The sequence below is a fragment of the Argiope bruennichi genome, chromosome 1 (assembly GCF_947563725.1).
Source record: "Argiope bruennichi chromosome 1, qqArgBrue1.1, whole genome shotgun sequence".
Classification (NCBI taxonomy): Eukaryota; Metazoa; Arthropoda; class Arachnida; order Araneae; family Araneidae; genus Argiope; species Argiope bruennichi.
The window spans coordinates 116587380-116605925 of record NC_079151.1 but is presented as its reverse complement, the minus strand read 5'-3'; the positions used below and the strand labels follow the sequence as shown (position 1 = coordinate 116605925).

At 37.5% G+C, this 18546-nt stretch overlaps 43 non-coding genes across 43 annotated transcripts; all 43 read left to right on the top strand.

Annotated features, from left to right (window-relative positions):
- Positions 1–106: 106 nt before the first annotated feature.
- On the top strand, positions 107–188 carry Trnal-uag (transfer RNA leucine (anticodon UAG)). The gene has a single exon. It is a non-coding gene; the product is annotated as a tRNA-Leu (tRNA).
- A 109-nt stretch (positions 189–297) lies between these two features.
- Trnal-uag (transfer RNA leucine (anticodon UAG)) lies at positions 298–379 on the top strand. The gene has a single exon. It is a non-coding gene; the product is annotated as a tRNA-Leu (tRNA).
- Positions 380–488: 109 nt separating this feature from the next.
- On the top strand, positions 489–570 carry Trnal-uag (transfer RNA leucine (anticodon UAG)). The gene has a single exon. It is a non-coding gene; the product is annotated as a tRNA-Leu (tRNA).
- Positions 571–1249: 679 nt separating this feature from the next.
- Positions 1250–1331, top strand: Trnal-uag (transfer RNA leucine (anticodon UAG)). The gene has a single exon. It is a non-coding gene; the product is annotated as a tRNA-Leu (tRNA).
- Positions 1332–1625: 294 nt separating this feature from the next.
- Positions 1626–1707, top strand: Trnal-uag (transfer RNA leucine (anticodon UAG)). The gene has a single exon. It is a non-coding gene; the product is annotated as a tRNA-Leu (tRNA).
- A 109-nt stretch (positions 1708–1816) lies between these two features.
- Positions 1817–1898, top strand: Trnal-uag (transfer RNA leucine (anticodon UAG)). The gene has a single exon. It is a non-coding gene; the product is annotated as a tRNA-Leu (tRNA).
- A 298-nt stretch (positions 1899–2196) lies between these two features.
- On the top strand, positions 2197–2278 carry Trnal-uag (transfer RNA leucine (anticodon UAG)). Its single transcript has one exon. It is a non-coding gene; the product is annotated as a tRNA-Leu (tRNA).
- Positions 2279–2387: 109 nt separating this feature from the next.
- Trnal-uag (transfer RNA leucine (anticodon UAG)) lies at positions 2388–2469 on the top strand. Its single transcript has one exon. It is a non-coding gene; the product is annotated as a tRNA-Leu (tRNA).
- A 109-nt stretch (positions 2470–2578) lies between these two features.
- On the top strand, positions 2579–2660 carry Trnal-uag (transfer RNA leucine (anticodon UAG)). Its single transcript has one exon. It is a non-coding gene; the product is annotated as a tRNA-Leu (tRNA).
- Positions 2661–3724: 1064 nt separating this feature from the next.
- Positions 3725–3806, top strand: Trnal-uag (transfer RNA leucine (anticodon UAG)). The gene has a single exon. It is a non-coding gene; the product is annotated as a tRNA-Leu (tRNA).
- A 300-nt stretch (positions 3807–4106) lies between these two features.
- On the top strand, positions 4107–4188 carry Trnal-uag (transfer RNA leucine (anticodon UAG)). The gene has a single exon. It is a non-coding gene; the product is annotated as a tRNA-Leu (tRNA).
- Positions 4189–4297: 109 nt separating this feature from the next.
- Positions 4298–4379, top strand: Trnal-uag (transfer RNA leucine (anticodon UAG)). Its single transcript has one exon. It is a non-coding gene; the product is annotated as a tRNA-Leu (tRNA).
- A 109-nt stretch (positions 4380–4488) lies between these two features.
- Positions 4489–4570, top strand: Trnal-uag (transfer RNA leucine (anticodon UAG)). Its single transcript has one exon. It is a non-coding gene; the product is annotated as a tRNA-Leu (tRNA).
- Positions 4571–4869: 299 nt separating this feature from the next.
- On the top strand, positions 4870–4951 carry Trnal-uag (transfer RNA leucine (anticodon UAG)). The gene has a single exon. It is a non-coding gene; the product is annotated as a tRNA-Leu (tRNA).
- Positions 4952–5250: 299 nt separating this feature from the next.
- Trnal-uag (transfer RNA leucine (anticodon UAG)) lies at positions 5251–5332 on the top strand. The gene has a single exon. It is a non-coding gene; the product is annotated as a tRNA-Leu (tRNA).
- A 300-nt stretch (positions 5333–5632) lies between these two features.
- On the top strand, positions 5633–5714 carry Trnal-uag (transfer RNA leucine (anticodon UAG)). The gene has a single exon. It is a non-coding gene; the product is annotated as a tRNA-Leu (tRNA).
- A 109-nt stretch (positions 5715–5823) lies between these two features.
- On the top strand, positions 5824–5905 carry Trnal-cag (transfer RNA leucine (anticodon CAG)). Its single transcript has one exon. It is a non-coding gene; the product is annotated as a tRNA-Leu (tRNA).
- A 300-nt stretch (positions 5906–6205) lies between these two features.
- Positions 6206–6287, top strand: Trnal-uag (transfer RNA leucine (anticodon UAG)). Its single transcript has one exon. It is a non-coding gene; the product is annotated as a tRNA-Leu (tRNA).
- A 109-nt stretch (positions 6288–6396) lies between these two features.
- On the top strand, positions 6397–6478 carry Trnal-uag (transfer RNA leucine (anticodon UAG)). The gene has a single exon. It is a non-coding gene; the product is annotated as a tRNA-Leu (tRNA).
- Positions 6479–6778: 300 nt separating this feature from the next.
- Positions 6779–6860, top strand: Trnal-uag (transfer RNA leucine (anticodon UAG)). Its single transcript has one exon. It is a non-coding gene; the product is annotated as a tRNA-Leu (tRNA).
- A 109-nt stretch (positions 6861–6969) lies between these two features.
- Positions 6970–7051, top strand: Trnal-uag (transfer RNA leucine (anticodon UAG)). The gene has a single exon. It is a non-coding gene; the product is annotated as a tRNA-Leu (tRNA).
- A 490-nt stretch (positions 7052–7541) lies between these two features.
- Positions 7542–7623, top strand: Trnal-uag (transfer RNA leucine (anticodon UAG)). The gene has a single exon. It is a non-coding gene; the product is annotated as a tRNA-Leu (tRNA).
- A 300-nt stretch (positions 7624–7923) lies between these two features.
- On the top strand, positions 7924–8005 carry Trnal-uag (transfer RNA leucine (anticodon UAG)). Its single transcript has one exon. It is a non-coding gene; the product is annotated as a tRNA-Leu (tRNA).
- A 1058-nt stretch (positions 8006–9063) lies between these two features.
- On the top strand, positions 9064–9145 carry Trnal-uag (transfer RNA leucine (anticodon UAG)). The gene has a single exon. It is a non-coding gene; the product is annotated as a tRNA-Leu (tRNA).
- Positions 9146–9629: 484 nt separating this feature from the next.
- Positions 9630–9711, top strand: Trnal-uag (transfer RNA leucine (anticodon UAG)). Its single transcript has one exon. It is a non-coding gene; the product is annotated as a tRNA-Leu (tRNA).
- A 109-nt stretch (positions 9712–9820) lies between these two features.
- Trnal-uag (transfer RNA leucine (anticodon UAG)) lies at positions 9821–9902 on the top strand. Its single transcript has one exon. It is a non-coding gene; the product is annotated as a tRNA-Leu (tRNA).
- A 109-nt stretch (positions 9903–10011) lies between these two features.
- Positions 10012–10093, top strand: Trnal-uag (transfer RNA leucine (anticodon UAG)). The gene has a single exon. It is a non-coding gene; the product is annotated as a tRNA-Leu (tRNA).
- A 492-nt stretch (positions 10094–10585) lies between these two features.
- On the top strand, positions 10586–10667 carry Trnal-uag (transfer RNA leucine (anticodon UAG)). The gene has a single exon. It is a non-coding gene; the product is annotated as a tRNA-Leu (tRNA).
- Positions 10668–10967: 300 nt separating this feature from the next.
- Positions 10968–11048, top strand: Trnal-uag (transfer RNA leucine (anticodon UAG)). Its single transcript has one exon. It is a non-coding gene; the product is annotated as a tRNA-Leu (tRNA).
- Positions 11049–12297: 1249 nt separating this feature from the next.
- Positions 12298–12379, top strand: Trnal-uag (transfer RNA leucine (anticodon UAG)). The gene has a single exon. It is a non-coding gene; the product is annotated as a tRNA-Leu (tRNA).
- A 109-nt stretch (positions 12380–12488) lies between these two features.
- Positions 12489–12570, top strand: Trnal-uag (transfer RNA leucine (anticodon UAG)). The gene has a single exon. It is a non-coding gene; the product is annotated as a tRNA-Leu (tRNA).
- Positions 12571–12864: 294 nt separating this feature from the next.
- On the top strand, positions 12865–12946 carry Trnal-uag (transfer RNA leucine (anticodon UAG)). Its single transcript has one exon. It is a non-coding gene; the product is annotated as a tRNA-Leu (tRNA).
- A 682-nt stretch (positions 12947–13628) lies between these two features.
- On the top strand, positions 13629–13710 carry Trnal-uag (transfer RNA leucine (anticodon UAG)). Its single transcript has one exon. It is a non-coding gene; the product is annotated as a tRNA-Leu (tRNA).
- Positions 13711–14382: 672 nt separating this feature from the next.
- Positions 14383–14464, top strand: Trnal-uag (transfer RNA leucine (anticodon UAG)). Its single transcript has one exon. It is a non-coding gene; the product is annotated as a tRNA-Leu (tRNA).
- A 294-nt stretch (positions 14465–14758) lies between these two features.
- Trnal-uag (transfer RNA leucine (anticodon UAG)) lies at positions 14759–14840 on the top strand. The gene has a single exon. It is a non-coding gene; the product is annotated as a tRNA-Leu (tRNA).
- Positions 14841–15331: 491 nt separating this feature from the next.
- Positions 15332–15413, top strand: Trnal-uag (transfer RNA leucine (anticodon UAG)). Its single transcript has one exon. It is a non-coding gene; the product is annotated as a tRNA-Leu (tRNA).
- Positions 15414–15522: 109 nt separating this feature from the next.
- Positions 15523–15604, top strand: Trnal-uag (transfer RNA leucine (anticodon UAG)). Its single transcript has one exon. It is a non-coding gene; the product is annotated as a tRNA-Leu (tRNA).
- A 109-nt stretch (positions 15605–15713) lies between these two features.
- Positions 15714–15795, top strand: Trnal-uag (transfer RNA leucine (anticodon UAG)). The gene has a single exon. It is a non-coding gene; the product is annotated as a tRNA-Leu (tRNA).
- A 294-nt stretch (positions 15796–16089) lies between these two features.
- Trnal-uag (transfer RNA leucine (anticodon UAG)) lies at positions 16090–16171 on the top strand. The gene has a single exon. It is a non-coding gene; the product is annotated as a tRNA-Leu (tRNA).
- A 491-nt stretch (positions 16172–16662) lies between these two features.
- Positions 16663–16744, top strand: Trnal-uag (transfer RNA leucine (anticodon UAG)). The gene has a single exon. It is a non-coding gene; the product is annotated as a tRNA-Leu (tRNA).
- A 300-nt stretch (positions 16745–17044) lies between these two features.
- Trnal-uag (transfer RNA leucine (anticodon UAG)) lies at positions 17045–17126 on the top strand. Its single transcript has one exon. It is a non-coding gene; the product is annotated as a tRNA-Leu (tRNA).
- A 677-nt stretch (positions 17127–17803) lies between these two features.
- Trnal-uag (transfer RNA leucine (anticodon UAG)) lies at positions 17804–17885 on the top strand. Its single transcript has one exon. It is a non-coding gene; the product is annotated as a tRNA-Leu (tRNA).
- A 300-nt stretch (positions 17886–18185) lies between these two features.
- Positions 18186–18268, top strand: Trnal-uag (transfer RNA leucine (anticodon UAG)). The gene has a single exon. It is a non-coding gene; the product is annotated as a tRNA-Leu (tRNA).
- Positions 18269–18546: the final 278 nt, after the last annotated feature.

Genomic DNA, 18546 nt, shown 5'->3' with positions numbered 1-18546 from the left:
AAATTACTTTATTTATAAAAAAGTATATTTTAAGGACACATATAGTTTATATCCTATAAGAAGACAAAACTAAAAAAAGAATAAATAATGAAGCACCTTGCACGAAGGTAGCGTGGCCGAATGGTCTAAGGCGCTGGTTTTAGGCACGAGTCTTTCTTAGGGCGTGGGTTCGAATCCCACCGCTGCCAAGAAAATTACTTTATTTATAAAAAATTATATTTTAAGGAAATATATATTCTCTATCCTATAAGAAGACAAAACTAAAAAAAGAATAAACAATGAAGCAACTTGCACGAAGGTAGCGTGGCGGAGTGGTCTAAGGCGCTGGTTTTAGGCACCAGTCCTTCTTAGGGCGTGGGTTCGAATCCCACCGCTGCCATGAAAATTACTTTGTTTATAAAAAATTATATTTTAAAGACATATATCGTTTATATCCTATAAGAAGACAAAACTAAAAAATAAATAAACAAAGAAGCAACTTGCACGAAGGTAGCGTGGCCGAGTGGTCTAAGGCGCTGGTTTTAGGCACCAGTCCTTCTTAGGGCGTGGGTTCGAATCCCACCGCTGCCATGAAAATTACTTTGTGTATAAAAAATTATATTTTAAGGACATTTATCGTTTATATCCTATAAGAAGACAAAAATAAAAAAAGAATAAACAAAGAAGCAACTTGCACGAAGGTAGCGTGGCCGAGTGGTCTAAGGCGCTTGTTTTAGGCACCAGTCCTTCTTAGCGCGTGGGTTCGAATCCCACCGCTGCCATGAAAATTAATTTATTTATAAAAAATTATATTTTAAGGAAATATATACTCTCTATCCTATAAGAAGACAAAACTAAAAAAAGAATAAACAATGAAGCAACTTGCACGAAGGTAGCGTGGCAAAATGGTCTAAGGCGCTGGTTTTAGGCACCAGTCCTTCTTAGGGCGTGGGTTCGAATCTCACCGCTGCCATGAAAATTAATTTATTTATAAAACTTATATTTTAAGAAAATATATCATCTCTATCGTATAAGTTTACAAAAAAAAAAAGAATAAACAATGAAGGAGCTTGCACGGCTTTAGCTTGGCCGTGTGGTCTTACGCGCTGGTTTTAGGCACCAGTCCTTCTTAGGGCGTGGGTTCGAATCCCACCGCTGCCATGAAAATTACTTTGTTTATAAAAAAAAATATTTTAAGGAAATGTATACTCTCTATCCTATAAGAAGACAAAACTAAAAAAAGAATAAACAATGAAGCAATTTGCACGAAGGTAGCGTGGCCGAGTGGTCTAAGGCGCTGGTTTTAGGCACCAGTCCTTCTTAGGGCGTGGGTTCGAATCTCACCGCTGCCATGAAAATTAATTTATTTATAAAACTTATATTTTAAGAAAATATATCATCTCTATCGTATAAGTTTACAAAAAAAAGAATAAACAATGAAGGAGCATGCACGGCTTTAGCTTGGCCGTGTAGTCTTACGCGCTGGTTTTAGGCACCAGTCCTTCTTAGGGCGTGGGTTCGAATCCCACCGCTGCCATGAAAATTACTTTGTTTATAAAAAATAATATTTTAAGGAAATGTATACTCTCTTTCCTATAAGAAGACAAAACTAAAAAAAGAATAAACAATGAAGCAATTTGCACGAAGGTAGCGTGGCCGAGTGGTCTAAAGCGCTGGTTTTAGGCACCAGTCCTTCATAGGGCGTGGGTTCGAATCCCACCGCTGCCATGAAAATTACTTTGTTTATAAAAAATTATATTTTAAGGACATTTATCGTTTATATCCTATAAGAAGACAAAAATAAAAAAAGAATAAACAAAGAAGCAACTTGCACGAAGGTAGCGTGGCCGAGTGGTCTAAGGCGCTGGTTTTAGGCACCAGTCCTTCTTAGGGCGTGGGTTCGAATCCCACCGCTGCCATGAAAATTTATTTATTTATAAAAAATTATATTTTAAGGAAATATATACTCTCTATCCTATAAGAAGACCAAACTAAAAAAGAATAAACAAAGAATTAACTTGTACTGCTTTAGCGTGGCCGAGTGGTCTAAGGCGCTGGTTTCAATCATAAGTCCTTCTTAGGGCGTGGGTTCGAATGCCACTGCTGCCATGAAAATTACTTTGTTTATAAAAAATATATTTTAAGGAAATATATACTCTCTATCCTATAAGAAGACAAATCTAAAAAACGAATAAACAATGAAGCAACTTGCACGAAAGTAGCGTGGCCGAGTGGTCTAAGGCTCTGGTTTTAGCCACCAGTCCTTCTTAGGGCGTGGGTTCGAATCCCACCGCTGCCATGAAAATTACTTTGTTTATAAAAAATAATATTTTAAGGAAATGTATACTCTGTATCCTATAAGAAGACAAAACTAAAAAAAGAATAAACAATGAAGCAATTTGCACGAAGGTAGCGTGGCCGAGTGGTCTAAGGCGCTGGTTTTAGGCACCAGTCCTTCTTAGGGCGTGGGTTCGAATCCCACCGCTGCCATGAAAATTAATTTATTTATAAAAATTTATATTTTAAGGACATTTATCGTTTATATCCTATAAGAAGACAAAAATAAAAAAAGAATAAACAAAGAAGCAACTTGCACGAAGGTAGCGTGGCCTAGTGGTCTAAGGCGCTGGTTTTAGGCACCAGTCCTTCATAGGGCGTGGGTTCGAATCCCACCGCTGCCATGAAAATTACTTCGTTTATAAAAAATTATATTTTAAGGACATTTATCGTTTATATCCTATAAGAAGACAAAAATAAAAAAAGAATAAACAAAGAAGCAACTTGCACGAGGGTAGCGTGGCCGAGTGGTCTAAGGCGCTTGTTTTAGGCACCAGTCCTTCTTAGCGCGTGGGTTCGAATCCCACCGCTGCCATGAAAATTAATTTATTTATAAAAAATTATATTTTAAGGACATATTTCCTTTATATCCTATAAGGAGACAAAACTAAAAAAAGAATAAAAAATGAAGCAACTAGCACTAAGGTAGCGTGGCCGAGTGCCCTAAGGCGCTGGTTTTAGGCACCAGTCCTTCTTAGGGCGTGGGTTCGAATTACACCGCTGCCATGAAAATTAATTTATTTATAAAAAATTATATTTTAAGGACATATTTCCTTTATATCCTATAAGGAGACAAAACTAAAAAAAGAATAAACAAAGAAGCAACTTGCATGAAGGTAGCGTGGCCGAGTGGTCTAAGGCGCTGGTTTTAGGCACCAGTCCTTCTTAGGGCGTGGGTTCGAATAGCATGGCTGCCATGAAAATTACTTTATTTATAAAAAATTATATTTTAAGGACATATATAGTTTATATCCTATAAGAAGACAAAACTAAAAAAAGAATAAACAATGAAGCACCTTGCACGAAAGTAGCGTGGCCGAGTGGTCTAAGGCTCTGGTTTTAGCCACCAGTCCTTCTTAGGGCGTCGGTTCGAATCCCACTTCTGCCAAGAAAATTTCTTTGTTTATAAAAAATAATATTTTAAGGAAATGTATACTCTCTATCCTATAAGAAGACAAATCTAAAAAACGAATAAACAATGAAACAACTTGCACGAAAGTAGCGTGGCCGAGTGGTCTAAGGCTCGGGATTTAGCCACCAGTCCTTCTTAGGGCGTGAGTTCGAATCCCACCGCTGCCAAGAAAATTACTTTATTTATAAAAAGTTATATTTTAAGGAAATATATACTCTCTATCCTATAAGAAGACAAAACTAAAAAAAGAATAAACAATGAAGCAACTTGCCCGAAGGTAGCGTGGCTGAGTGGTCTAAGGCGCTGGTTTTAGGCACCAGTCCTTCTTAGGGCGTGGGTTCGAATCCCACCGCTGCCATGAAAATTAATTTGTTTATAAAAAATTATATTTTAAAGACATATATCGTTTATATCCTATAAGAAGACAAAACTAAAAAATAAATAAACAAAGAAGCAACTTGCACGAAGGTAGCGTGGCCGAGTGGTCTAAGGCGCTGGTTTTAGGCACCAGTCCTTCTTAGGGCGAGGGTTCAAATCTCACCGCTGCCATGAAAATTACTTTATTTATAAAAAAGTATATTTTAAGGACACATATAGTTTATATCCTATAAGAAGACAAAACTAAAAAAAGAATAAATAATGAAGCACCTTGCACGAAGGTAGCGTGGCCGAATGGTCTAAGGCGCTGGTTTTAGGCACGAGTCTTTCTTAGGGCGTGGGTTCGAATCCCACCGCTGCCAAGAAAATTACTTTATTTATAAAAAATTATATTTTAAGGAAATATATATTCTCTATCCTATAAGAAGACAAAACTAAAAAAAGAATAAACAATGAAGCAACTTGCACGAAGGTAGCGTGGCGGAGTGGTCTAAGGCGCTGGTTCTAGGCACCAGTCCTTCTTAGGGCGTGGGTTCGAATCCCACCGCTGCCATGAAAATTACTTTGTTTATAAAAAATTATATTTTAAAGACATATATCGTTTATATCCTATAAGAAGACAAAACTAAAAAATAAATAAACAAAGAAGCAACTTGCACGAAGGTAGCGTGGCCGAGTGGTCTAAGGCGCTGGTTTTAGGCACCAGTAATTCTTAGGGCGTGGGTTCGAATCCCACCGCTGCCATGAAAATTACTTTATTTATAAAAAAATATATTTTAAGGACATATATCGTTTATATCATATAAGAAGACAAAACTAAAAAAAGAATAAACAAAGAAGCAACTTGCACGAAGGTAGCATGGCCGAGTGGTCTAAGACGCTGGTTTTAGGCAACAGTCCTTCTTAGGGCGTGGGTTCGAATCCCACCGCTGCCATGAAAATTACTTTATTTATAAAAAATTATATTTTAAGGAAATATATACTCTCTATCCTATAAGAAGACAAAACTAAAAAAGAATAAACAATGAAGCAACTTGCACGAAGGTAGCGTGACCGAGTGGTCTAAGGCGCTGGTTTTAGGCACCAGTCCTTCTTAGGGCGTGGGTTCGAATCCCACCGCTGCCATGAAAATTACTTTGTTTATAAAAATTATATTTTAAAGACATATATCATTTATATCCTATAAGAAGACAAAACTAAAAAATAAATAAACAAAGAAGCAACTTGCACGAAGGTAGCGTGGCCGAGTGGTCTAAGGCGCTGGTTTTAGGCACCAGTCCTTCTTAGGGCGTTGCTTCGAATCTCACCGCTGCCATGAAAATTACTTTGTTTATAAAAAATTATATTTTAATGACATATATCGTTTATATCCTATAAGAAGACAAAACTAAAAAAAGAATAAAAAATGAAGCACCTTGCACGAAGGTAGCGTGGCCGAGTGGTCTAAGGCGCTGGTTTTAGGCACCAGTCCTTCTTAGGGCGTGGGTTCGAATCACGCCGCTGCCAAGAAAATTACTTAATTTATAAAAAATTATATTTTAAGGAAATATATGCTCTCTATCCTATAAGAAGACAAAACTAAAAAAAGAATAAACAATGAAGCACCTTGCACGAAGGTAGCGTGGCCGAGTGGTCTAAGGCGCTGGTTTTAGGCACTAGTCCTTCTTAGGGCGTTGCTTCGAATCCCACCGCTGCCATGAAAATTACTTTGTTTATAAAAAATTATATTTTAAAGACATATATCATTTATATTCTATAAGAAGACAAAACTAAAAAATAAATAAACAAAGAAGCAACTTGCACGAAGGTAGCGTGGCCGAGTGGTCAAAGGTGCTGGTTTTAGGCACCAGTCCTTCTTAGGGCGTGGGTTCGAATCCCACCGCTGCCATGAAAATTACTTTGTTTATAAAAAATTATATTTTAAGGAAATATATACTCTCTATCCTATAAGAAGACAAAACTAAAAAAAGAATAAACAATGAAGCAACTCTCACGAAGGTAGCGTGGCCGAGTGGTCTAAGGCGCTGGTTTCAGGCACCAGTCCTTCTTAGTGCGTGGGTTCGAATCCAACCGCTGCCATGAAAAGTACTTTGTTTATAAAAATTTATATTTTAAGGACATATATCGTTTATATACTATAAGAAGACAAAACTAAAAAAAGAATAAACAATGAAGCACCTTGTACGAAGGTAGCGTGGCCGAGTGGTCTAATTCGCTGGTTTTAGGCACCAGTCCTTCTTAGGGCGTGGGTTCGAATCCCAACGCTGCCAAGAAAATTACTTTATTTATAAAAAATTATATTTTAAGGAAATATATATTCTCTATCCTATAAGAAGACAAAACTAAAAAAAGAATAAACAATGAAGCAACTTGCACGAAGGTAGCGTGGCCGAGTGGTCTAAGGCGCTGGTTTTAGGCACCAGTCCTTCTTAGGGCGTGGGTTCGAATCCCACCGCTGCCATGAAAATTACTTTGTTTATAAAAAATTATATTTTAAAGACATATATCGTTTATATCCTATAAGAAGACAAAACTAAAAAATAAATAAACAAAGAAGCAACTTGCACGAAGGTAGCGTGGCCGAGTGGTCTAAGGCGCTGGTTTTAGGCACCAGTCCTTCTTAGGGCGTGGGTTCGAATCCCGCCGCTGCCATGAAAATTACTTTATTTATAAAAAAATATATTTTAAGGACATATATCGTTTATATCATATAAGAAGACAAAACTAAAAAAAGAATAAACAAAGAAGCAACGTGCACGAAGGTAGCATGGCCGAGTGGTCTAAGACGCTGGTTTTAGGCAACAGTCCTTCTTAGGGCGTGGGTTCGAATCCCGCCGCTGCCATGAAAATTACTTTGTTTATAAAAAATTATATTTTAAAGACATATATCATTTATATTCTATAAGAAGACAAAACTAAAAAATAAATAAACAAAGAAGCAACTTGCACGAAGGTAGCGTGGCCGAGTGGTCTAAGGCGCTGGTTTTAGGCACCAGTCCTTCTTAGGGCGTGGGTTCGAATCCCACCTCTGCCATGAAAATTAATTTGTTTATAAAAAATTATATTTTAAGGAAATATATACTCTCTATGCTATAAGAAGACAAAACTAAAAAAAGAATAAACAATGAAGCAACTAGCACGAAGGTAGGGTGGCCGAGTGGTATAAGGCGCTGGTTTTAGGCACCAGTCCTTCTTAGGGCCTGGGTTCGAATCCCACCGCTGCCATGAAAATTAGTTTGTTTATAAAAAATTATATTTTAAGGACATATATCGTTTATATCCTATAAAAAGACAAAATTAAAAATTAATAAACAAAGAAGCAACTTGCACGAAGGTAGCGTGGCCGAGTGGTCTAAGGCGCTGTTTTTAGGTACCAGTCCTTTTTAGGGCGTGGGTTCGAATCCCAACTCTGCCATGAAAATTACTTTATTTATAAAAAATTATATTTTAAGGACATATACCGTTTATATCCTATAAGAAGACAAAACTAAAAAAAGAATAAACAAAGAAGCAACTTGCACGAAGGTAGCGTGGCCGAGTGGTCTAAGGCGCTATTTTTAGGCACCAGTCCTTTTTAGGGCGTGGGTTCGAATCCCACCTCTGCCATGAAAATTACTTTATTTATAAAAAATTATATTTTAAGGACATATATCGTTTATATCCTATAAGAAGACAAAACTAAAAAAAGAATAAACAAAGAAGCAACATGCAGGAAGGTAGCGTGGCCGAGTGGTCTAAGGCGCTGGTTTTAGGCGCCAGTCCTTATTAGGGCGTGGGTTCGAATCCCACCGCTGCCATGAAAATTACTTTATTTATAAAAAATTGTATTTTAAGGACATATATCGTTTTTACCCTATAAGAAGAGAAAACTAAAAAAAGAATAAAAAATGAAGCACCTTGCACGAAGGTAGAGTGGCCGAGTGGTCTAAGGCGCTATTTTTAGGCACCAGTCCTTCTTAGGGCGTGGGTTCGAATCCCACCGCTGCCACGAAAAATACTTTATTTATAAAAAATTATATTTTAAGGACATATATCGTTTTTACCCTATAAGAAGACAAAACTAAAAAAAGAATAAACAATGAAGCAACTAGCACGAAGGTAGCGTGGCCGAGTGGTCTAAGGCGCTGGTTTTAGGCGCCAGTCCTTATTAGGGCGTGGGTTCGAATCCCACCGCTGCCATGAAAATTAATTTTATTATAAAACTTATATTTTAAGAAAATATATCATCTCTATCGTATAAGTTTACAAAAAAAAAGAATAAACTATGAAGGAGCTTGCACGGCTTTAGAGTGGCCGTGTGGTCTTACGCGCTGGTTTTACGCACCAGTCCTTCTTAGGGCGTGGGTTCAAATCCCACCGCTGCCATGAAAATTACTTTGTTTATAAAAAATAATATTTTAAGGAAATGTATACTCTCTATCCTATAAGAAGACAAAACTAAAAAAAGAATAAACAATGAAGCAACTTGCGCAAATGTAGCGTGGCCGAGTGGTCTAAGGCGCTGGATTTAGGGACCAGTCCTTCTTAGGGAGTGGGTTCGAATCCCACCGCTGCCATGAAAATCCCTTTGTTTATAAAAAATTATATTTTAAGGACATATATGGTTTATATCCTATAAGAAGACAAAACTAAAAAAAGAATAAACAAAGAAGCAACTTGCACGAAGGTAGCGCGGCCGAGTGGTCTAAGGCGCTGGTTTTAGGCACCAGTCCTTATTAGGGCGTGGGTTCGAAACCCACCGCTTCCAAGAAAATTACTTCATTTATAAAACATTATATTTTAAGGAAATATATACTCTCTATCCTATAAGAAGACAAAACTAAAAAAAGAATAAACAATGAAGCAACTTGCACGAAGGCAGCGTGGCCGAGTGGTCTAAGGCGCTGGTTTAGGCACCAGTTCTTCTTAGGGCGTGGGTTCGAATCCCACCGCTGCCATGAAAATTACTTTATTTATAAAAAATTATATTTTAAGGACATATATCGTTTATATCCTATAAGAAGACAAAACTAAAAAAAGAATAAACAATGAAGCGACTTGCACGAAGGTAGCGTGGCCGAGTGGTCTAAGGCGCTGGTTTTAGGGACCAGTCCTTCTTAGGGCGTGGGTTCGAATCCAACCGCTGCCATGAAAATTACTTTGTTTATAAAAAATTATATTTTAAAGACACATATCGTTTATATCCTATAAGAAGACAAAACGAAAAAAAGAATAAAAAAGGAAGCACCTTGCACGAAGGTAGCGTGGCCGAGTGGTCTAAGGCGCTGGTTTTAGGCACCAGTCTTTCTTAGGGCGTGGGTTCGAATCCCACCGCTGCCACGAAAAATACTTTATTTATAAAAAATTATATTTTAAGGAAATATATACTCTCTATCCTATAAGAAGACAAAACTAAAAAAAGAATAAACAATGAAGCAACTTGCACGAAGGTAGCGTGGCCAAATGGTCTAAGGCGCTGGTTTTAGGCACCAGTCCTTCTTAGGGCTTGGGTTCGAATCTCATCGCTGCCATGAAAATTAATTTATTTATAAAACTTATATTTTAAGAAAATATATCATCTCTATCGTATAAGTTTACAAAAAAAAGAATAAACAATGAAGGAGCTTGCACATCTTTAGCTTGGCCGTGTGGTCTTACGCGCTGGTTTTAGGCACCAGTCCTTCTTAGGGCGTGGGTTCGAATCCCACCTCTGCCATGAAAATTAATTTGTTTATAAAAATTATATTTTAAGGAAATATATACTCTCTATCCTATAAGAAGACAAAACTAAAAAAAGAATAAACAATGAAGCAACTAGCACGAAGGTAGCGTGGCCGAGTGGTCTAAGGCGCTGGTTTTAGGCACCAGTCCTTCTTAGGGCCTGGGTTCGAATCCCACCGCTGCCATGAAAATTACTTTGTTTATAAAAAATTATATTTTAAGGACATATACCGTTTATATCCTATAAGAAGACAAAACTAAAAAATAAATAAACAAAGAAGCAACTTGCACGAAGGTAGCGTGGCCGAGTGGTCTAAGGTGCTGGTTTTAGGCACCAGTCCTTCTTAGGGCGTGGGTTCGAATCCCACCACTGCCATGAAAATTACTTTGTTTATAAAAAATTATATTTTAAGGAAATATATACTCTCTATCCTATAAGAAGACAAAACTAAAAAAAGAATAAACAATGAAGCAACTAACACGAAGGTAGCGTGGCCGAGTGGTCTAAGGCGCTGGTTTTAGGCACCAGTCCTTCTTAGGGCCTGGGTTCGAATCCCACCGCTGCCATGAAAATTACTTTGTTTATAAAAAATTATATTTTAAGGACATATATCGTTTATATCCTATAAGAAGACAAAACTAAAAAAAGAATAAACAAAGAAGCAACTTGCACGAAGGTAGCGTGGCCGAGTGGTCTAAGGCGCTGGTTTTAGGCACCAGTCCTTTTTAGGGCGTGGGTTTGAATCCCAACTCTGCCATGAAAATTACTTTATTTATAAAAAATTATATTTTAAGGACATATACCGTTTATATCCTATAAGAAGACAAAACTAAAAAAAGAATAAACAAAGAAGCAACTTGCACGAAGGTAGCGTGGCCGAGTGGTTTAAGGCGCTGGTTTTTAGGCACCAGTCCTTTTTAGGGCGTGGGTTCGAATCCCACCTCTGCCATGAAAATTACTTTATTTATAAAAAATTATATTTTAAGGACATATATCGTTTATATCCTATAAGAAGACAAAACTAAAAAAAGAATAAACAAAGAAGCAACATGCAGGAAGGTAGCGTGGCCGAGTGGTCTAAGGCGCTGGTTTTAGGCGCCAGTCCTTATTAGGGCGTGGGTTCGAATCCCACCGCTGCCATGAAAATTACTTTATTTATAAAAAATTGTATTTTAAGGACATATATCGTTTTTACCCTATAAGAAGAGAAAACTAAAAAAAGAATAAAAAATGAAGCACCTTGCACGAAGGTAGAGTGGCCGAGTGGTCTAAGGCGCTATTTTTAGGCACCAGTCCTTCTTAGGGCGTGGGTTCGAATCCCACCGCTGCCACAAAAAATTTTTTATTTATAAAAAATTATATTTTAAGGACATATATCGTTTTTACCCTATAAGAAGACAAAACTAAAAAAAGAATAAACAATGAAGCAACTTGCACGAAGGTAGCGTGGCCGAGTGGTCTAAGGCGCTGGTTTTAGGCGCCAGTCCTTATTAGGCCTGGGTTCGAATCCCACCGCTGCCATGAAAATTAATTTTATTATAAAACTTATATTTTAAGAAAATATATCATCTCTATCGTATAAGTTTACAAAAAAAAAGAATAAACAATGAAGGAGCTTGCACGGCTTTAGAGTGGCCGTGTGGTCTTACGCGCTGGTTTTAGGCACCAGTCCTTCTTAGGGCGTGGGTTCAAATCCCACCGCTGCCATGAAAATTACTTTGTTTATAAAAAATAATATTTTAAGGAAATTTATACTCTCTATCCTATAAGAAGACAAAACTAAAAAAAGAATAAACAATGAAGCAACTTGCGCGAATGTAGCGTGGCCGAGTGGTCTAAGGCGCTGGATTTAGGGACCAGTCCTTCTTAGGGAGTGGGTTCGAATCCCACCGCTGCCATGAAAATCCCTTTGTTTATAAAAAATTATATTTTAAGGACATATATGGTTTATATCCTATAAGAAGACAAAACTAAAAAAAGAATAAACAAAGAAGCAACTTGCACGAAGGTAGCGCGGCCGAGTGGTCTAAGGCGCTGGTTTTAGGCACCAGTCCTTATTAGGGCGTGGGTTCGAAACCCACCGCTTCCAAGAAAATTACTTTATTTATAAAAAATTATATTTTAAGAAAATATATGGTCTCTATCCTATAAGAAGACAAAACTAAAAAAAGAATAAACAATGAAGCGACTTGCACGAAGGTAGCGTGGCCAAGTGGTCTAAGGCGCTGCTTTTAGGCACCAGTCCTTCTTAGGGCGTGGGTTCGAATCAAACCGCTGCCAAGAAAATTACTTTATTTTTAAAACATTATATTTTAAGGAAATATATACTCTCTATCCTATAAGAAGACAAAACTAAAAAAAGAATAAACAATGAAGCAACTTGCACGAAGGTAGCGTGGCCGAGTGGTCTAAGGCGCTGGTTTAGGCACCAGTTCTTCTTAGGGCGTGGGTTCGAATCCCACCGCTGCCATGAAAATTACTTTATTTATAAAAAATTATATTTTAAGGACATATATCGTTTATATCCTATAAGAAGACAAAACTAAAAAAAGAATAAACAATGAAGCGACTTGCACGAAGGTAGCGTGGCCGAGTGGTCTAAGGCGCTGGTTTTAGGGACCAGTCCTTCTTAGGGCGTGGGTTCGAATCCAACCGCTGCCATGAAAATTACTTTGTTTATAAAAAATTATATTTTAAAGACACATATCGTTTATATCCTATAAGACGACAAAACGAAAAAAAGAATAAAAAAGGAAGCACCTTGCACGAAGGTAGCGTGGCCGAGTGGTCTAAGGCGCTGGTTTTAGGCACCAGTCTTTCTTAGGGCGTGGGTTCGAATCCCACCGCTGCCACGAAAAATACTTTATTTATAAAAAATTATATTTTAAGGAAATATATACTCTCTATCCTATAAGAATATAAAACTAAAAAAAGAATAAACAATGAAGCAACTTGCACGAAGGTAGCGTGGCCAAATGGTCTAAGGCGCTGGTTTTAGGCACCAGTCCTTCTTAGGGCGTGGGTTCGAATCTCACCGCTGCCATGAAAATTAATTTATTTATAAAACTTATATTTTAAGAAAATATATCATCTCTATCGTATAAGTTTACAAAAAAAAGAATAAACAATGAAGGAGCTTGCACGGCTTTAGCTTGGCCGTGTGGTCTTACGCGCTGGTTTTAGGCACCAGTCCTTCTTAGGGCGTGGGTTCGAATCCCACCTCTGCCATGAAAATTAATTTGTTTATAAAAAATTATATTTTAAGGAAATATATACTCTCTATCCTATAAGAAGACAAAACTAAAAAAAGAATAAACAATGAAGCAACTAGCACGAAGGTAGCGTGGCCGAGTGGTCTAAGGCGCTGGTTTTAGGCACCAGTCCTTCTTAGGGCCTGGGTTCGAATCCCACCGCTGCCATGAAAATTACTTTGTTTATAAAAAATTATATTTTAAGGACATATATCGTTTATATCCTATAAGAAGACAAAATTAAAAATTAATAAACAAAGAAGCAACTTGCACGAAGGTAGCGTGGCCGAGTGGTCTAAGGCGCTGGTTTTAGGCACCAGTCCTTTTTAGGGCGTAGGTTCGAATCCCAACTCTGCCATGAAAATTACTTTATTTATAAAAAATTATATTTTAAGGACATATACTGTTTATATCCTATAAGAAGACAAAACTAAAAAAAGAATAAACAAAGAAGCAACTTGCACGAAGGTAGCGTGGCCGATTGGTCTAAGGCGCTGGATTTTAGGCACCAGTCCTTTTTAGGGCGTGGGTTCGAATCCCACCTCTGCCAAGAAAATTACTTTATTTATAAAAAATTATATTTTAAGGACATATATCGTTTATATCCTATAAGAAGACAAAACTAAAAAAAGAATAAACAATGAAGCGACTTGCACGAAGGTAGCGTGGCCGAGTGGTCTAAGGCGCTGGTTTTAGGGACCAGTCCTTCTTAGGGCGTGGGTTCGAATCCAACCGCTGCCATGAAAATTACTTTGTTTATAAAAAATTATATTTTAAAGACACATATCGTTTATATCCTATAAGAAGACAAAACGAAAAAAAGAATAAAAAAGGAAGCACCTTGCACGAAGGTAGCGTGGCCGAGTGGTCTAAGGCGCTGGTTTTAGGCACCAGTCTTTCTTAGGGCGTGGGTTCGAATCCCACCGCTGCCACGAAAAATATTTATTTATAAAAAATTATATTTTAAGGAAATATATACTCTCTATCCTATAAGAAGACAAAACTAAAAAAAGAATAAACAATGAAGCAACTTGCACGAAGGTAGCGTGGCCGAGTGGTCTAAGGCGCTGGTTTAGGCACCAGTTCTTCTTAGGGCGTGGGTTCGATTCCCACCGCTGCCATGAAAATTACTTTATTTATAAAAAATTATATTTTAAGGACATATATCGTTTATATCCTATAAGAAGACAAAACTAAAAAAAGAATAAACAATGAAGCGACTTGCACGAAGGTAGCGTGGCCGAGTGGTCTAAGGCGCTGGTTTTAGGGACCAGTCCTTCTTAGGGCGTGGGTTCGAATCCAACCGCTGCCATGAAAATTACTTTGTTTATAAAAAATTATATTTTAAAGACACATATCGTTTATATCCTATAAGAAGACAAAACGAAAAAAAGAATAAAAAAGGAAGCACCTTGCACGAAGGTAGCGTGGTCTAAGGCGCTGGTTTTAGGCACCAGTCTTTCTTAGGGCGTGGGTTCGAATAACACCGCTGCCACGAAAAATACTTTATTTATAAAAAATTATATTTTAAGGAAATATATACTCTCTATCCTATAAGAAGACAAAACTAAAAAAAGAATAAACAATGAAGCAACTTGCACGAAGGTAGCGTGGCCAAATGGTCTAAGGCGCTGGTTTTAGGCACCAGTCCTTCTTAGGGCGTGGGTTCGAATCTCACCGCTGCCATGAAAATTAATTTATTTATAAAACTTATATTTTAAGAAAATATATCATCTCTATCGTATAAGTTTACAAAAAAAAGAATAAACAATGAAGGAGCTTGCACGGCTTTAGCTTGGCCGTGTGGTCTTACGCGCTGGTTTTAGGCACCAGTCCTTCTTAGGGCGTGGGTTCGAATCCCACCTCTGCCATGAAAATTAATTTGTTTATAAAAAATTATATTTTAAGGAAATATATACTCTCTATCCTATAAGAAGACAAAACTAAAAAAAGAATAAACAATGAAGCAACTAGCACGAAGGTAGCGTGGCCGAGTGGTCTAAGGCGCTGGTTTTAGGCACCAGTCCTTCTTAGGGCCTGGGTTCGAATCCCACCGCTGCCATGAAAATTACTTTGTTTATAAAAAATTATATTTTAAGGACATATATCGTTTATATCCTATAAGAAGACAAAATTAAAAATTAATAAACAAAGAAGCAACTTGCACGAAGGTAGCGTGGCCGAGTGGTCTAAGGCGCTGGTTTTAGGCACCAGTCCTTTTTAGGGCGTAGGTTCGAATCCCAACTCTGCCATGAAAATTACTTTATTTATAAAAAATTATATTTTAAGGACATATACCGTTTATATCCTATAAGAAGACAAAACTAAAAAAAGAATAAACAAAGAAGCAACTTGCACGAAGGTAGCGTGGCCGATTGGTCTAAGGCGCTGGTTTTTAGGCACCAGTCCTTTTTAGGGCGTGGGTTCGAATCCCACCTCTGCCAAGAAAATTACTTTATTTATAAAAAATTATATTTTAAGGACATATATCGTTTATATCCTATAAGAAGACAAAACTAAAAAAAGAATAAACAAAGAAGCAACATGCAGGAAGGTAGCGTGGCCGAGTGGTCTAAGGCAATGGTTTTAGGCGCCAGTCCTTATTAGGGCGTGGGTTCGAATCCCACCGCTGCCATGAAAATTACTTTATTTATAAAAAATTATATTTTAAAGACACATATCGTTTATATCCTATAAGAAGACAAAACGAAAAAAAGAATAAAAAAGGAAGCACCTTGCACGAAGGTAGCGTGGCCGAGTGGTCTAAGGCGCTGGTTTTAGGCACCAGTCTTTCTTAGGGCGTGGGTTCGAATCCCACCGCTGCCACGAAAAATACTTTATTTATAAAAAATTATATTTTAAGGAAATATATACTCTCTATCCTATAAGAAGACAAAACTAAAAAAAGAATAAACAATGAAGCAACTTGCACGAAGGTAGCGTGGCCAAATGGTCTAAGGCGCTGGTTTTAGGCACCAGTCCTTCTTAGGGCGTGGGTTCGAATCTCACCGCTGCCATGAAAATTAATTTATTTATAAAACTTATATTTTAAGAAAATATATCATCTCTATCGTATAAGTTTACAAAAAAAAGAATAAACAATGAAGGAGCTTGCACGGCTTTAGCTTGGCCGTGTGGTCTTACGCGCTGGTTTTAGGCACCAGTCCTTCTTAGGGCGTGGGTTCGAATCCCACCTCTGCCATGAAAATTAATTTGTTTATAAAAAATTATATTTTAAGGAAATATATACTCTCTATCCTATAAGAAGACAAAACTAAAAAAAGAATAAACAATGAAGCAACTAGCACGAAGGTAGCGTGGCCGAGTGGTCTAAGGCGCTGGTTTTAGGCACCAGTCCTTCTTAGGGCCTGGGTTCGAATCCCACCGCTGCCATGAAAATTACTTTGTTTATAAAAAATTATATTTTAAGGACATATATCGTTTATATCCTATAAGAAGACAAAATTAAAAATTAATAAACAAAGAAGCAACTTGCACGAAGGTAGCGTGGCCGAGTGGTCTAAGGCGCTGGTTTTAGGCACCAGTCCGTTTTAGGGCGTAGGTTCGAATCCCAACTCTGCCATGAAAATTACTTTATTTATAAAAAATTATATTTTAAGGACATATACCGTTTATATCCTATAAGAAGACAAAACTAAAAAAAGAATAAACAAAGAAGCAACTTGCACGAAGGTAGCGTGGCCGATTGGTCTAAGGCGCTGGTTTTTAGGCACCAGTCCTTTTTAGGGCGTGGGTTCGAATCCCACCTCTGCCAAGAAAATTACTTTATTTATAAAAAATTATATTTTAAGGACATATATCGTTTATATCCTATAAGAAGACAAAACTAAAAAAAGAATAAACAAAGAAGCAACATGCAGGAAGGTAGCGTGGCCGAGTGGTCTAAGGCAATGGTTTTAGGCGCCAGTCCTTATTAGGGCGTGGGTTCGAATCCCACCGCTGCCATGAAAATTACTTTATTTATAAAAAATTATATTTTAAGGACATATATCGTTTTTACCCTATAAGAAGAGAAAACTAAAAAAAGAATAAAAAATGAAGCACCTTGCACGAAGGTAGAGTGGCCGAGTTCTCTAAGGCGCTATTTTTAGGCACCAGTCCTTCTTAGGGCGTGGGTTCGATTCCCACCGTTGCCACGAAAAATACTTTATTTATAAAAAATTATATTTTAAGGACATATATCGTTTTTACCCTATAAGAAGACAAAACTAAAAAAAGAATAAACAATGAAGCAACTTGAACGAAGGTAGCGTGGCCGAGTGGTCTAAGGCGCTGGTTTTAGGCGCCAGTTCTTATTAGGGCGTGGGTTCGAATCCCACCGCTGCCATGAAAATTAATTTTATTATAAAACTTATATTTTCAGAAAATATATCATCTCTATCGTATAAGTTTACAAAAAAAAGAATAAACAATGAAGGAGCTTGCACGGCTTTAGAGTGGCCGTGTGGTCTTACGCGCTGGTTTTAGGCACCAGTCCTTCTTAGGGCGTGGGTTCGAATCCCACCGCTGCCATGAAAATTACTTTGTTTATAAAAAATAATATTTTAAGGAAATGTATACTCTCTATCCTATAAGAAGACAAAACTAAAAAAAGAATAAACAATGAAGCAACTTGCGCGAATGTAGCGTGGCCGAGTGGTCTAAGGCGCTGGATTTAGGGACCAGTCCTTCTTAGGGAGTGGGTTCGAATCCCACCGCTGCCATGAAAATCCCTTTGTTTATAAAAAATTATATTTTAAGGACATATATGGTTTATATCCTATAAGAAGACAAAACTAAAAAAAGAATAAACAAAGAAGCAACTTGCACGAAGGTAGCGCGGCCGAGTGGTCTAAAGCGCTGGTTTTTAGGCACCAGTCCTTTTTAGGGCGTGGGTTCGAATCCCACCTCTGCCAAGAAAATTACTTTATTTATAAAAAATTATATTTTAAGGACATATATCGTTTATATCCTATAAGAAGACAAAACTAAAAAAAGAATAAACAAAGAAGCAACATGCAGGAAGGTAGCGTGGCCGAGTGGTCTAAGGCAATGGTTTTAGGCGCCAGTCCTTATTAGGGCGTGGGTTCGAATCCCACCGCTGCCATGAAAATTACTTTATTTATAAAAAATTATATTTTAAGGACATATATCGTTTTTACCCTATAAGAAGAGAAAACTAAAAAAAGAATAAAAAATGAAGCACCTTGCACGAAGGTAGAGTGGCCGAGTTCTCTAAGGCGCTATTTTTAGGCACCAGTCCTTCTTAGGGCGTGGGTTCGAATCCCACCGCTGCCACGAAAAATACTTTATTTATAAAAAATTATAGTTTAAGGACATATATCGTTTTTACCCTATAAGAAGACAAAACTAAAAAAAGAATAAACAATGAAGCAACTTGAACGAAGGTAGCGTGGCCGAGTGGTCTAAGGGCGCTGGTTTTAGGCGCCAGTCCTTATTAGGGCGTGGGTTCGAATCCCACCGCTGCCATGAAAATTAATTTTATTATAAAACTTATATTTTAAGAAAATATATCATCTCTATCGTATAAGTTTACAAAAAAAAAGAATAAACAATGAAGGAGCTTGCACGGCTTTAGAGTGGCCGTGTGGTCTTACGCGCTGGTTTTAGGCACCAGTCCTTCTTAGGGCGTGGGTTCGAATCCCACCGCTGCCATGAAAATTACTTTGTTTATAAAAAATAATATTTTAAGGAAATGTATACTCTCTATCCTATAAGAAGAGAAAACTAAAAAAAGAATAAACAAT